Raw genomic sequence first — 14,079 nt, forward strand, 5'->3', positions numbered from 1 at the left:
ATTTGAGTGCGTTGATATATTATGCATAGAAAAGAGATGAATATATTCACCAGATTTGCTTAGCGAGATAAATTCACAATGCATGTAAACATTTCTAGTTGAATCGTCACATAAATTGTGTCTTTTAGGAAGTAGCTATCTGAGTTGTTTCTTGATAACATTTTAACGCTGATAAGAGCATGTTTCATAATAAATAAGCCATTTCTTGAATCCGCGACTTTTGTAGACAAAAAAAAAAAAAAAAAAAAAACTAACCAAACTAACACAAATAAAAAAAACAAAAAAAAAACATAAGTACGTTTCACGCACTAATTTAGTGTGTGAAAGGACCAAAAACTCGTAAAAATAAGAGTTTGGCCTTTCACGCACAAAATTCGTGCGTGAATGAGCCCAACAAAAGTCGTGCGTCAATTAGTATATTTTTATATTGGTTCAAGTCTACATGGATATGTAACCACATCTGCAATGTGATAACAAGCTATATAAGTGTCAAATGGTCCCTTTCCTTTACTTCTTCAAATCCAAGTCAACTTCAATATCCACCTAATTCACAAGCCTGCATTTTTTCCTAACCACATCAACCTCCAACTCTTATATTAATATATATTGTGGAGGCGAATTTAGGATTTAAGTTTTTGAGTTTAATTTTTAAAGTTCTTCATATTGAATTCATTATATATTTAAATTATGGATTCATATTTATTACTATTTGTTATAATTTTAGTTAATTTTTACACATAAAATTGCTCTCTATGTTAAGATTGGGTTCGGATTAATTTGGTATCTACTATCCGCCTAGGCATATTATTTTTTTGGTACGTTCATATATAATATACAAATTATACATATTTAATTATGTCATCACGTAAGTATTATACCTAATGTTATTTACTTGTAATATTTATCATAATTATGAAGATTAAAGATAATGATGACACGCGATTCAATAAAATAATTTTGAATGTTGATTGATGTATAAAAATAATTAAGAAAATTAAGTTAATTGATAAGATTACACCGCCGATTCCAAATTTCATTGATCCTTAAATTAATAGCTTTATAAGCATTTTAATTCATAAGCTACTGAACACAACAACTAAAATGATCCAAGTTGTGGTTAAGAAAAATTAACATACGACGATGTCATCGTAAAAGTCTTTCGTGGAATGCTTATCATCATATATAGTAATCGAGAACAATAAATATATAATAATTTCAACTCCTCCGTCTCATTTTATGTGATGCATATAAAATTTAAAAAAGAAAGAAAGGAGAATTTTTAAAATTTGTACTCTAAAACAAGCCATGCATATTTGTGTAGTTACAAATAATCTCATTAAAGATATATATTTAAATTAAATATAGATAATTATCAATACATAAAATTTATTGTTTGTATTGTTATCACATTGAAGATGTGGTTACATATCCGTATATTATTCCTAATGTTGTTTAAACCACAAAAATCAAAGAGTTGGTATTTTTGATCTAAAATGAAATGGAAATGTATGATATCTAATTTGAGTGCGTTGATATATTATGCATAGAAAAGAGATGAATAATTCAGATAATGATAAATTCACAATGCATGTAAACATTTCAATCAAATTAATTTCTGAATAACATTTTAACGTTGATAAGATGTTTCATAAAAATAATTAATCCGCGACTTTTGTAGAAACACAAATAAAAAAAACAAAAAAAAAACATAAGCACGCACTAATTTAGTGTGTGAAAGGAGATGGTGATAAGATATTAATATTTTTATATTGGTTCAAGTCTACATGGATATGTAACCACATCTGCAATGTGATAACAAGCTATATAAGTGTCAAATGGTCCCTTTCCTTTACTTCTTCAAATCCAAGATTTCAATAGCCACCTAATTCACAAGCCTGCATTTTTTCCTTCAACCTCCAACTCTTATATTAATATATATTGTAATAGCTTTAGGATTTAAGTTTGCTGAGTTTAATTTTTAAAGTTCTTCATATTGAATTCATATATTTAAATTATGGATTCATATTTATTACTATTTGTTATAATTTTAGTTAATTTTTACACATAAAATTTCTCTATGTTAAGTATCGTCAATGAATTTGGTATCTACTATCCGCCTAATATTATTTTTTTGTACGTCGTCATATATACATATACAAATTCAATACATATTTAATTATGTCATCACGTAAGTATTATACCTGTGGTTAAGAAAAATTAATGAAGATTAAAGATAATGATGACACGATTCAATCAAATTTTGAATGTAAATAAAAATAATTAAGAAAATCATGCATGGAGATGGTGATAAGATATGAATACGTTAATCGAGAATTCCAATTAAATATATAATAAGCATTTTAATTAAATCCGATCTTGTGGTTAAGAAAATTAACATTTTGTCATCGTAAAAGTCTTTCGTGGAATGCTTATCATCATATATAGTAATCGAGAACAATTAAATATATAATAATTTCAACTCCCTCCGTCTCATTTTATGTGATGCATTTTTTTTAAAAATTTATTAAAATTTAAAAAAGAAAGAAAGGAGAATTTTTAAAATTTGTACTCTAAAACAAGCCATGCATATTTGTGTAGTTACAAATAATCTCATTAAAGATAAAATAAAAAGTTTAAAATTAAATTGTTTATAGATATAGAAGAAATTATCGTTCTTTTGCTATATACCATAAAATTTATTGTTTGTAGCTTGTTATCACATTGAAGATGTGGTTACATATCCGTGTAGACTTGAACCAATAAACAATAAGGATGTTCCTTTTTGTCCACATTCTACCGGGGATGTTTAAACCACAAAAATCAAAGGTATGTTGGTAGTACTTTTGATCTAAAATTAAATGAAATGGAGGGAATACAAGTATGATTTCATCTAATTTGAGTGCGTTGATATATTATGCATAGAAAAGAGATGAATATATTCACCAGATTTGCTTAGCGAGATAAATTCACAATGCATGTAAACATTTCTAGTTGAATCGTCACATAAATTGTGTCTTTTAGGAAGTAGCTATCTGAGTTGTTTCTTGATAACATTTTAACGCTGATAAGAGCATGTTTCATAATAAATAAGCCATTTCTTGAATCCGCGACTTTTGTAGGACAAAAAAAAAAAAAAAATTGAACCAAACTAACACAAATAAAAAAAACAAAAAAAAAAATTTGTACATAAGACGTTTCATGCTAAATAATTTAGTGTGAAAGGACCAAATCGTAAAAATAAGAGTTTGGCCTTTCACGCACAAAATTGTGTGAATGAGCCCAACAAAAGTCGTGCGTCAATTAGTATATTTTTATATTGGTTCAAGTCTACATGGATATGTAACCACATCTGCAATGTGATAACAAGCTATATAAGTGTCAAATGGTCCCTTTCCTTTACTTCTTCAAATCCAAGCTAGTCAATCCACCTAATTCACAAGCCTGCATTTTTTCCTAACCACATCAACCTCCAACTCTTATATTAATATATATTGTGGAGGCGAATTTAGGATTTAAGTTTGCTGAGTTTAATTTTTAAAGTTCTTCATATTGAATTCATTATATATTTAAATTATGGATTCATATTTATTACTATTTGTTATAATTTTAGTTAATTTTTACACATAAAATTGCTCTCTATGTTAAGTATTGGGTTCAGATGAATTTAGTATCTACTATCCGCCTAGGCATATTATTTTTTTGGTACGTCGCCTCGGCATATATACATATACAAATTCAATACATATTTAATTATGTCATCACGTAAGTATTATACCTAATGTTAAAGCGAGAGATTTACTTGTAATTGTTGTATTTATCATAATTAATGAAGATTAAAGATAATGATGACACGCGATTCAATCAAGTTAATTTTGAATGTTGATTGATGTATAAAAATAATTAAGAAAATTAAGCATGCATGGAGATGGTGATAAGATATGAATACGTTACCGCTGAATTCCAAGATTTCAACCTTGATCCTTAAATTAATAGCTTTATAAGCATTTTAATTCGTCGAAGCTACTGAACACAACAACTAAAATGATCCAAGTTGTGGTTAAGAAAATTAACATGGACGATGTCATCGTAAAAGTCTATCGTGGAATGCTTATCATCATATATAGTAATCGAGAACAATTAAATATATAATAATTTCAACTCCCTCCGTCTCATTTTATGTGATGCATTTTTTTCCGGACATAAAATTTAAAAAAAGAAAGAAAGGAGAATTTTTAAAATTTGTACTCTAAAACAAGCCATGCATATTTGTGTAGTTACAAATAATCTCATTAAAGATAAAATAAAAAGTTTAAAATTAAATTGTTTATAGATATAGAAGAAATTATCGTTCTTTTGCTATATACCATAAAATTTATTGTTTGTAGCTTGTTATCACATTGAAGATGTGGTTACATATCCGTGTAGACTTGAACCAATAAACAATAAGGATGTTCCTTTTTGTCCACATTCTACCGGGGATGTTTAAACCACAAAAATCAAAGGTATGTTGGTAGTACTTTTGATCTAAAATTAAATGAAATGGAGGGAATACATGTATGATTTCATCTAATTTGAGTGCGTTGATATATTATGCATAGAAAAGAGATGAATATATTCACCAGATTTGCTTAGCGAGATAAATTCACAATGCATGTAAACATTTCTAGTTGAATCGTCACATAAATTGTGTCTTTTAGGAAGTAGCTATCTGAGTTGTTTCTTGATAACATTTTAACGCTGATAAGAGCATGTTTCATAATAAATAAGCCATTTCTTGAATCCGCGACTTTTGTAGACAAAAAAAAAAAAAAAAAAGTTGAAAAACTAACACAAATAAAAAAAAAAAAAAAAAAAAAAACTAAGTACGTTTCACGCACTAATTTAGTGTGTGAAAGGATTAAATCGTAAAAATAAGAGTTTGTCCTTTCACGCACAAAATTCGGTGTGAATGAGCCCAACAAAAGTCGTGCGTCAATTAGTATATTTTTATATTGGTTCAAGTCTACATGGATATGTAACCACATCTGCAATGTGATAACAAGCTATATAAGTGTCAAATGGTCCCTTTCCTTTACTTCTTCAAATCCAAGTCAACTTCAATATCCACCTAATTCACAAGCCTGCATTTTTTCCTAACCACATCAACCTCCAACTCTTATATTAATATATATTGTGGAGGCGAATTTAGGATTTAAGTTTGCTGAGTTTAATTTTTAAAGTTTTTCATATTGAATTCATTATATATTTAAATTATGGATTCATATTTATTACTATTTGTTATAATTTTAGTTAATTTTTACACATAAAATTGCTCTCTATGTTAAGTATTGGGTTCGTATGAATTTGGTATCTACTATCCGCCTAGGCATATTATTTTTTTGGTACGTCGCCTCGCATATATACATATACAAATTCAATACATATTTAATTATGTCATCACGTAAGTATTATACCTTATGTTAAAGCGAGAGATTTACTTGTAATTGTTGTATTTATCATAATTAATGAAGATTAAAGATAATGATGACACGCGATTCAATTAAGTTAATTTTGAATGTTGATTGATGTATAAAAATAATTAAGAAAATTAAGCATGCATGGAGATGGTGATAAGATATGAATACGTTACCGCTGAATTCCAAGATTTCAACCTTGATCCTTAAATTAATAGCTTTATAAGCATTTTAATTCGTCGAAGCTACTGAACACAACAACTAAAATGATCCAAGTTGTGGTTAAGAAAAATTAACATGGACGATGTCATCGTAAAAGTCTTTCGTGGAATGCTTATCATCATATATAGTAATCGAGAACAATTAAATATATAATAATTTCGAACTCCCTCTCCGTCTCATTTTATGTGATGCATTTTTACGGACATAAAATTTAAAAAAAGAAAGAAAGGAGAATTTTTAAAATTTGTACTCTAAAACAAGCCATACATATTTGTGTAGTTACAAATAATCTCATTAAAGATAAAATAAAAAGTTTAAAATTAAATTGTTTATAGATATAGAAGAAATTATCGTTCTTTTGCTATATACCATAAAATTTATTGTTTGTAGCTTGTTATCACATTGAAGATGTGGTTACATATCCGTGTAGACTTGAACCAATAAACAAATATTTTGTTGGGCTCGTTCACGCACAAATTTCGGCGTGAAAATGCCAAACCTTATTTGAGTCAGCTGGCCCTTTCACGCACTAAATTAAATTAGTACGTAAAGCACTTTTTTTTTTTTTTTTTTTTTGTCCTACAAAAGTCGTGGATTCGCTCCTGGCCAAAAAAATCTCATTCATTTTTTTTTATATAACCATTTGAAATCTGATACCACTTAATCGATTAAGGTTGATTTACGCAAATATTCATTTTTAGGTTATCATTTAGATTATATTCTTATTTTTAAAAGTTGTGCAAATATAACTCTTAAAAAATTACTCTCCGAACAAATTAGACTCGAATTCAATATTTGCGATAAAACAATAGACTATTGAAGGCTTACAATTATAACTTGTAAAATTGTAGATTGTGGTCCAATATTTTCTCATAAGATTTTTGGTTTGCTCAAAATAAATCTTTAGACCGTAGTCTAAAAGATTCATAAATTGCAAGAAAAATGAAAAGAAAATCATTTACCAAATAACTATCCAAAAAGGAAAAATTGATGAAAATTTCTATCCAATTGATTTGGATTCACACTACTTATGACCCGTTTTGAAAAAAAAAAAATATTCCAGTTTAGAAGAAAATAAGGAAATTGCTAGAGTTGTTTCACGGGAACAACTCGGAATATTCGACTTGTTGACTTCGTGGAATTTACCTAAACTAAATGTGATAAAATTGTCTTTCGTTAGTTAAAAATAGGGCTGAACTTGAAAAATTGTTATTCAGTATCAAACTGAAAATTTGCACATACAACATATTCAATCGCTTGTACCTATTATTGAATATTGTCAATATTTGCTCAAGGCTAAAAATACCACAAATAGACATGTCTGGAGGAGGCAAATCAGTATTACCTCTTCTCTGGCAAATGAAGAAACTAATCATACAGAAACTTTAATACTCTGAAGTAATACGCTTAAGAATATAGAATTTTTTTCTCCTAACAAATTTAAACCGTGTTGTTTATGAACAATTTTAAGATCTTTATTTGATTTGTTTCTTTCATCCCACCAAGAAAAAAGAGCCAGCCACTCCTTTTGAAGGCCAAGGCAGGACCATTGGGGATATTTCTAAAAATGTGCCTTTCGCTTAGCTAGCATCTTTGTCCCTTTTGAATATTGTTCAACATCACAATTATTTTTCCACAAGCCCTATGTTCAAGTGTCGGATTTTCCAGCTAAACTTTAACCACCTAATGAAATGAATGGACCCTCTTCAACACGCGTATCTACTCGAAATGAATGACCAATGACCATAACAATATTCATGTTATGGGTAAATTTCATTAATGGTCACGTAATTACAGACTTTTGTTTTTATTTAAGCAAAGTCACCTAACTATGTCTGTATTTTTTAGATTAAAAAAATATAGAGTGAAAAATTATCGTTAGGTTTTCTATAAATTGTGACTTTTGTGCTAACATGGGTGAACATATTGTGATTTTTCTGTTAGAAATCATAGTAATGTGACATTTGTGTTAGTATGGTGAAAGTTGTGATTTTTCTATTAGAAAACATAACTATGTAACTTTGGTAAAAAAAATAAAAAATAAAAATAAAAATTATACTTATGTGACCATTAATGAAATTTACCCTTCATATACCTTACTACAATCAAACCTCTTTATAACAACATTTTTAATAAAATTCAACTGCTTTTTGGAGTCAATTTACATGATTTGTTTTACCTCTAGCTCTATAACATTTTTTTACCTATAACAACAAAATTCATCTTTATAACAACACATTTTTTATAAAATTACCCCTCTATAACAACTACAGTAATTATTTATTTTTCAAAATATAACAACCACTTTTATAGATATAGAATTTTTAAAATTACCAATAATAAATCTAGAGGTTTTGATAAAATATTTTCAAAACTCGAATACATATGCATCGAATAAGAGCCGTTGTCCTCATTAACAATCATGCAGTACAATCTTCAGAACCCACATGCTCGCGTCAGATTGTCAATCACATATATTTAAAGCTTATATATATGTGAACACTGCCAAGTTGTCCTTGGCAAACAGTGTTTGTGTTACCACAATATCTTACCAAAATCTACCACTCTGCAGCCAAATTCAAGATCAATGTCGTATCCCTTATCATTTTCCCCATTATTGTCCAAACAGAATTATTAGGTGGTGGACCATTGTACAACCCATATTATTGTTACTTTTAACTTTTCCCCACATAGATTTTTCCACAAGCCCCACGTTCATCTGTCGGATTTTTATGCTTTTATCACTTTATTAATGGACCATCTTAAACACTCAATTCATTAACACAAAAATAGTATTCATCTCTTATCAAACTCACACTCAACGGCTTCAGTTTCTTCAACTTGATCTTAGTTTTATCTCTACTGTTTCTCTTTCTCCAGCTTTCTTCCAATATTTTCCATACAGCCCCTTTTTTTTCCAGCTCTGAGTATATTAAATTTCAAGACTCTTGAAAATGGTTGATGCCTTTGTGTCATGTGCAGTTCAAAAACTGGGGGATTTTCTCATACAGGAAGATCACTTGCGGTTAAGTCTGAGAGAGAATGTGCACTGGCTGAGAAATGAGCTGCTCCTCATGCAGTCTTTCCTCAAAGATGCAGAAGAAAAGCAAAGTGAAGATCAAAGAGTTCAACAATGGGTGTTTGAAATCAACTCTGTTGCTAATGACGCTGTCGCTATACTAGAGACTTACAGCTTAGAGGCTGGTGAAGGTGATGGCGATGGACTTGCTAGTCGTCTGAAGTTGTGCGCTTGCATCTGTAGGAAGGAGACCAAATTCTACAACATTAGCACGGAGATCCAATCCCTCAAGCAGCGAATCTTGGATATCTCTCGACAACGAGAGACTTATGGTATTAGAAATATCAATAATGTAGGAGAAGGACCAAGTAATTGGCCAAACCATAAGTCTGCCATGATTAGAACATTGAGGAGAACTACCTCCTATCTGGATAAGCAAGATCAGATTTTTGTTGGCTTTGAGGAAGTTGTAGAAAGATTGTTTGCTGAACTTGTCAAAGGAGAGCCACGCCGAACCGTCATCTCCATTTATGGCATGGGCGGGTTAGGCAAGACTACTCTTGCAAAAAATCTCTACAACTCCTCTAGTATAACCAATATCTTCGTTGCACGTGCTTGGGTATGTGTCTCCCAACAATATAACTCCATGGATCTCCTTAAGGATATCATCAAATCCATCCAAGGATGTGACAGGGAATTTCTAGATCTGCTTCAAAAGATGACGATCAGAGATCTAGAAAAGCACCTTTTGGAACTACTGAAAGAGAAAAATACCTTATGGTGGTTGATGATGTATGCCAGAGAGAAGCATGGCAAAGTCTGGAAAGAGCACTCCCAGATAGCAATAATGGAAGCAGGGTTATTATTACCACGCGCTATGAGCATGTGGCCAAATGTGCAGATGACAACGGTCATTTCCATAACCTTCGTTTCCTAACAGAAAAAGAAAGTTGGGACCTCTTTCGCAAAAAACTACTCAACGTTGACGCAATGATCCCAGAAATGGAAAGGCTAGCTCGGGAAATGGTGCTTAATTGTAGAGGCTTACCTCTTGCAATTGTTGCACTAAGCGGGCTTCTTTCATATAAAAGGGGGCTAGAACAATGGGAAAGGGAGAAGAAAAACCTTTGGAAACATTTGAAAAATGACTGCATTGCAATCTCGTCCATACTATCAGAGAGCTACAATGATTTGCCAACTTCTCTCAAACCTTGTTTTCTTTACTTTGGTATCTTTCCAAAAGATCGTCATATTGATGCCAAAAACCTAATGTGGTTGTGGATGGCCGATGGATTGATACCAAGAGGAGAAGAAAGAATGGAGGATGTAGCTCAAGACTTCCTGAATGGCTGATAAGGCGAGAGCTTGGTTCAAGTGGTAGAGACATTTTGGGATGAAGTTGTTAGATGTAGGATTCATGATGCACTTTGGGATTTTGCCATAGAAATTGCATTTGAGGGAAATTTCTTTGACATTTATGATCCGATAAAGCATTCCATATCCTCTTCATGTCGTAGACATACCATCAATGGTCAAGGAGATAGGTACCTCACTCTTGATTTTTCCAGATTGAACTTAAAGTCAGTTACATTCTTTAATCAAAAGATCTTGAGCTAGATAGGATAAAGTTCTGCAATATGTTCCGAAATTTAAAGGTGCTATACTTGGAGAATGATTCTGCCACATTTACACTACCCGGATGCCATAGAACGTTTGTACAGCCTCAAATACTTAAGCTTTACAGGTATTTGTGATATCCCCTCTTCCATAGCCAACCTTAAGAATTTACTAACACTCCAAGACTTGAATGCTTTCGTTGATAGAGAATCCCGACTACCTCCTGAGATAACTAAACTAGTAAATCTAAGACATTTAGTCATTCCATACAAAGAACCTTTGCAACATATAAACCAACTCACAAGTCTTCAAGTTCTTAAATACATTTGTTGTGATCAGTGGAAAGATGTTAACCCTGTTGCTTTAGTCAATCTTCGAGAATTAAGCATGTCTTTTATTAAGAAATCTTATTCCCTTTACAACATTAGCAGCTTGAAAAGCCTTAGCACTCTCCAATTATCGTGTGAACCTGATGGATCATTCCAGCCCTTGAATTTCTTAGTTTTTGTCAGAAGCTCCAAAAATTGTTCTTATATGGAAGAATAGAAAAACTACCCTTGTCAGACCCATTTCCAAATTCAATCACAATGATGATCATACTCAAAACTCATGGAAGATCCCATGCCTATTACGGGAATGTTGCCAAACCTAAGGAATCTCGAATTGGTAGCGCTTACGAAGGAAAGAAATTACTGCACCGATGAAAGCTTCAATCAGCGGGAGTTCCTTCGTCTTATTAGTCTTGAGAACCTAGAAAGATGGCATTTAACTGCCAAGTGCAATGCTCATTGGGTTATCATATCCATGGTCATTAAAGCTAAATGAGATTCCCGAGAGAATGAAAGACGTGGAGTGGTTGAAGGAATGTTTGGGTTTTAAATACAGAGCCCTCTGATTTTAGAGTTTCACAGAGCAAAGAAGAAGAAGAAGATTCATGTGGATCCAAGTACTAAACACGTTCCCAGCAACATATGCAGCAAGAATGAGTTGTAAAGCTGTAGCAACAATAAGGGCAAAAGCAGAATAAATTAGTTTACATTTGTTTTTAATAGTTTGTTTGGGAATTAATTATTGGATTTCATCTTCAGCATCGTACAAGGATCCTTTCCTTGTATATAAATACAGCATAGAGTCTTGTACAAAAGTCACTCATTCATCAATGAAATTTCCATATTCTCTTTAGGTTGAAAGAGAATTGTTTTTGGGATCCTACACAAAAATAATTTTGTGATGTTCTAATTAATTGTTCTATTGTACGTTATCTTGCTTATCCACATTTAAGACAATGCTTTATGTAATACTATGTTAGTACTGCTTAATCTGAGTATCTCCCCACATAACTAATTTGATTAACTTAAGACATTTAATTTGCTTGATATGGAGAAACTCGGCAAGTTGGAAAATTTGTAAATCTACAAATACTTAAATACATTCGTTATAATCTGTGGAAAAATGCCGATCATAGCGAGTCTTAAAGAATTATTTGTGGAAGGTATTAGGAATTCTTACTTTCTGAGTACCATCAAACTCGGGTATACTAAAGACTCATGGAAGACTCAACTCGTGATGCCTCATTATTTCTAGTTTCAAACGGATTCTGCAAAATATAAAGGTATCATTTTTCTTTTATAAAAAGCAGACACGATGCATGCCAAAATAATCCATCATATCCCAGAAGTCTAATTTACTGACTAAATTTAATTACATGCCTTCTTAGCTAATGGGATCTATCCTTAAAAGGACCTAAATTTGTGTGTCATTAAGAAATGATGTGTCTTTGATATAATGGAAGTAATTTTATGTTGAAAATATCATGGACAACTCCCACTTCCGATGAACACACTGAAGAGCATAACTGTTTAAAAAAATTCAATATAGGGGCTGCTTTAAGCTTACCAGATGCTGCCCTCTTCGATTCCTTTTCCATCTACTTAAATGCTGCGTCACATTCATTTCATGCTAGTTATTAAGATGAAGATTGCATCAATGACAGAAACAACACCAAATACCACTACAGAGTAACAAAACCGAAAGATAATGGCACACAACAATTTTTCACAAAAAACTATTTGCAAAGTACATGCTGCTACTAGTAGAGATTCAGGATCACATTGATGTTCATGTGAGCATGAGTTGGTTGAAGTGTTTAGTATTATTTTGCTCTCTTTTACTTATATCTTGTTTTGATTTCTTTGAGATGAGAAAAAAAAAAATTAAAATGGGTCATTTACCACCCGTTGGCCTTGTTTTATGCTAGTCTTTAATTGCTGTCCCTCAAGGCAAACAACTTTTTCACGGTCCATAAATTTATATTTTTTCATCATAATATCTCACAAGTTATGTCCTCATGTTCAAAAAACTTATGGCCCGCTAGGCATAAGTTTAATTGCTAAAGGAAAAATTTAAAGACCAGCCCATTTGAAGGACAAAACGTGCAATTTCTCTAATTTCAAAATATAGCTAACATAGATGGTCACAGTTAACAATAAAACTCCCAAATCGTGTCTTTTTATGAAGAAAAAAATAGTCACAGTTCAAGTCAAGATGCCAACTAACTCAATTCCCAGTCAAATTACTCAATTTGTCAAACGAATCCGCAAAGCAACACATTGTTTAGAGTTACCCGTATCCACTTCATAATTTAATCAATTCAAGTGCCAGAAAATCAATCACAATGTAGGTTACCTCAACTATGTTTTTCATAGTGACAAAATTAATGTCACCATGATCAATTAGACACCAAAATACAATTAAATATGCCTGAAACCCCACAATTTCCAAGTTGTCATATCACAATTCAATCTCTTAACTTAATTGTACTTCATACATAATGATACACATAAGATTAAAAGCTAAATTCATAGTTAGAGTTCGATTCTTACCTCAAATAGGTGAAATCCACGGATTGACAGGGGACATGTAACCTTCTGTTCTTACAACTCCAATAAAAACTAGTTGAGTAATAGAGGCTCAAAATTCCATCAGTTCAATGTTCTCTGCTCCTTCAATCCCAAAGTATTTTGAATGAATATGAAATTTGGGTAGAAGAATTGAAACTACTACTCCCATTTTTTACAGTTTACTTGTCTTAATTTTTTTTTTTTTGTCTGTTTAAAAAAATGCTACTTATATATTTAGTAAGTTTCAAGTTGTAATTTTAATTTTTTATAATATATATTTTGACTCATAGGTTTATATTTTGCAAACAAAGACCCGTCATTTTAAATTTTGCAAGAAACGACCCATGCTCGATGTGAAAGATTGTTCGTATCATGTGGGAGAGTTATATTAAAGAATAACTAGTTAGTACTATTGTTGATTTATTGGGCTAGTGAATCTTTTTAAAATTATGTATATATAAAAGTTTATAACAACATGTAATTATAAACATCTACTTATAAAAGGGGGTCATTCGCCCAAATGCCCATATTTGGGGGTGGTCTCTAATTTTTGCCCTTCTCTTTAATTTTTGCCTTTTTGGAACTTTTAGCATGGCATATTTTAGATATCGCTTTGTAAGAAGTTTACATTTAGCTTGAAATATGTATCATAACATCCGCAGTTATACCGGACATAGCAAAACTTTCAAAACTCAACATAATTTGAAAAAAAAAAGAAGCATAAGTTTAGAGTTCTTTCGACAAAGTTTACATTTCGCTCGGCATATATATCATAACATCCCACAAGTTATGCCGGACGCTGCAAAACTTTCAACACTTAACATGATCTAAAAAGTAATACACAATTTATGCCGCATAACTTAATTCC

At 31.3% G+C, this 14,079-nt stretch overlaps 1 pseudogene; it reads left to right on the forward strand.

Annotated features, from left to right (window-relative positions):
* The first annotated feature begins 8,474 nt into the window (after positions 1–8,474).
* LOC132061542 (disease resistance protein RPP13-like) lies at positions 8,475–11,206 on the forward strand (annotated as a pseudogene).
* Positions 11,207–14,079: the final 2,873 nt, after the last annotated feature.

This window comes from Lycium ferocissimum, chromosome 6, assembly GCF_029784015.1.
Source record: "Lycium ferocissimum isolate CSIRO_LF1 chromosome 6, AGI_CSIRO_Lferr_CH_V1, whole genome shotgun sequence".
NCBI lineage: Eukaryota > Viridiplantae > Streptophyta > Magnoliopsida > Solanales > Solanaceae > Lycium > Lycium ferocissimum.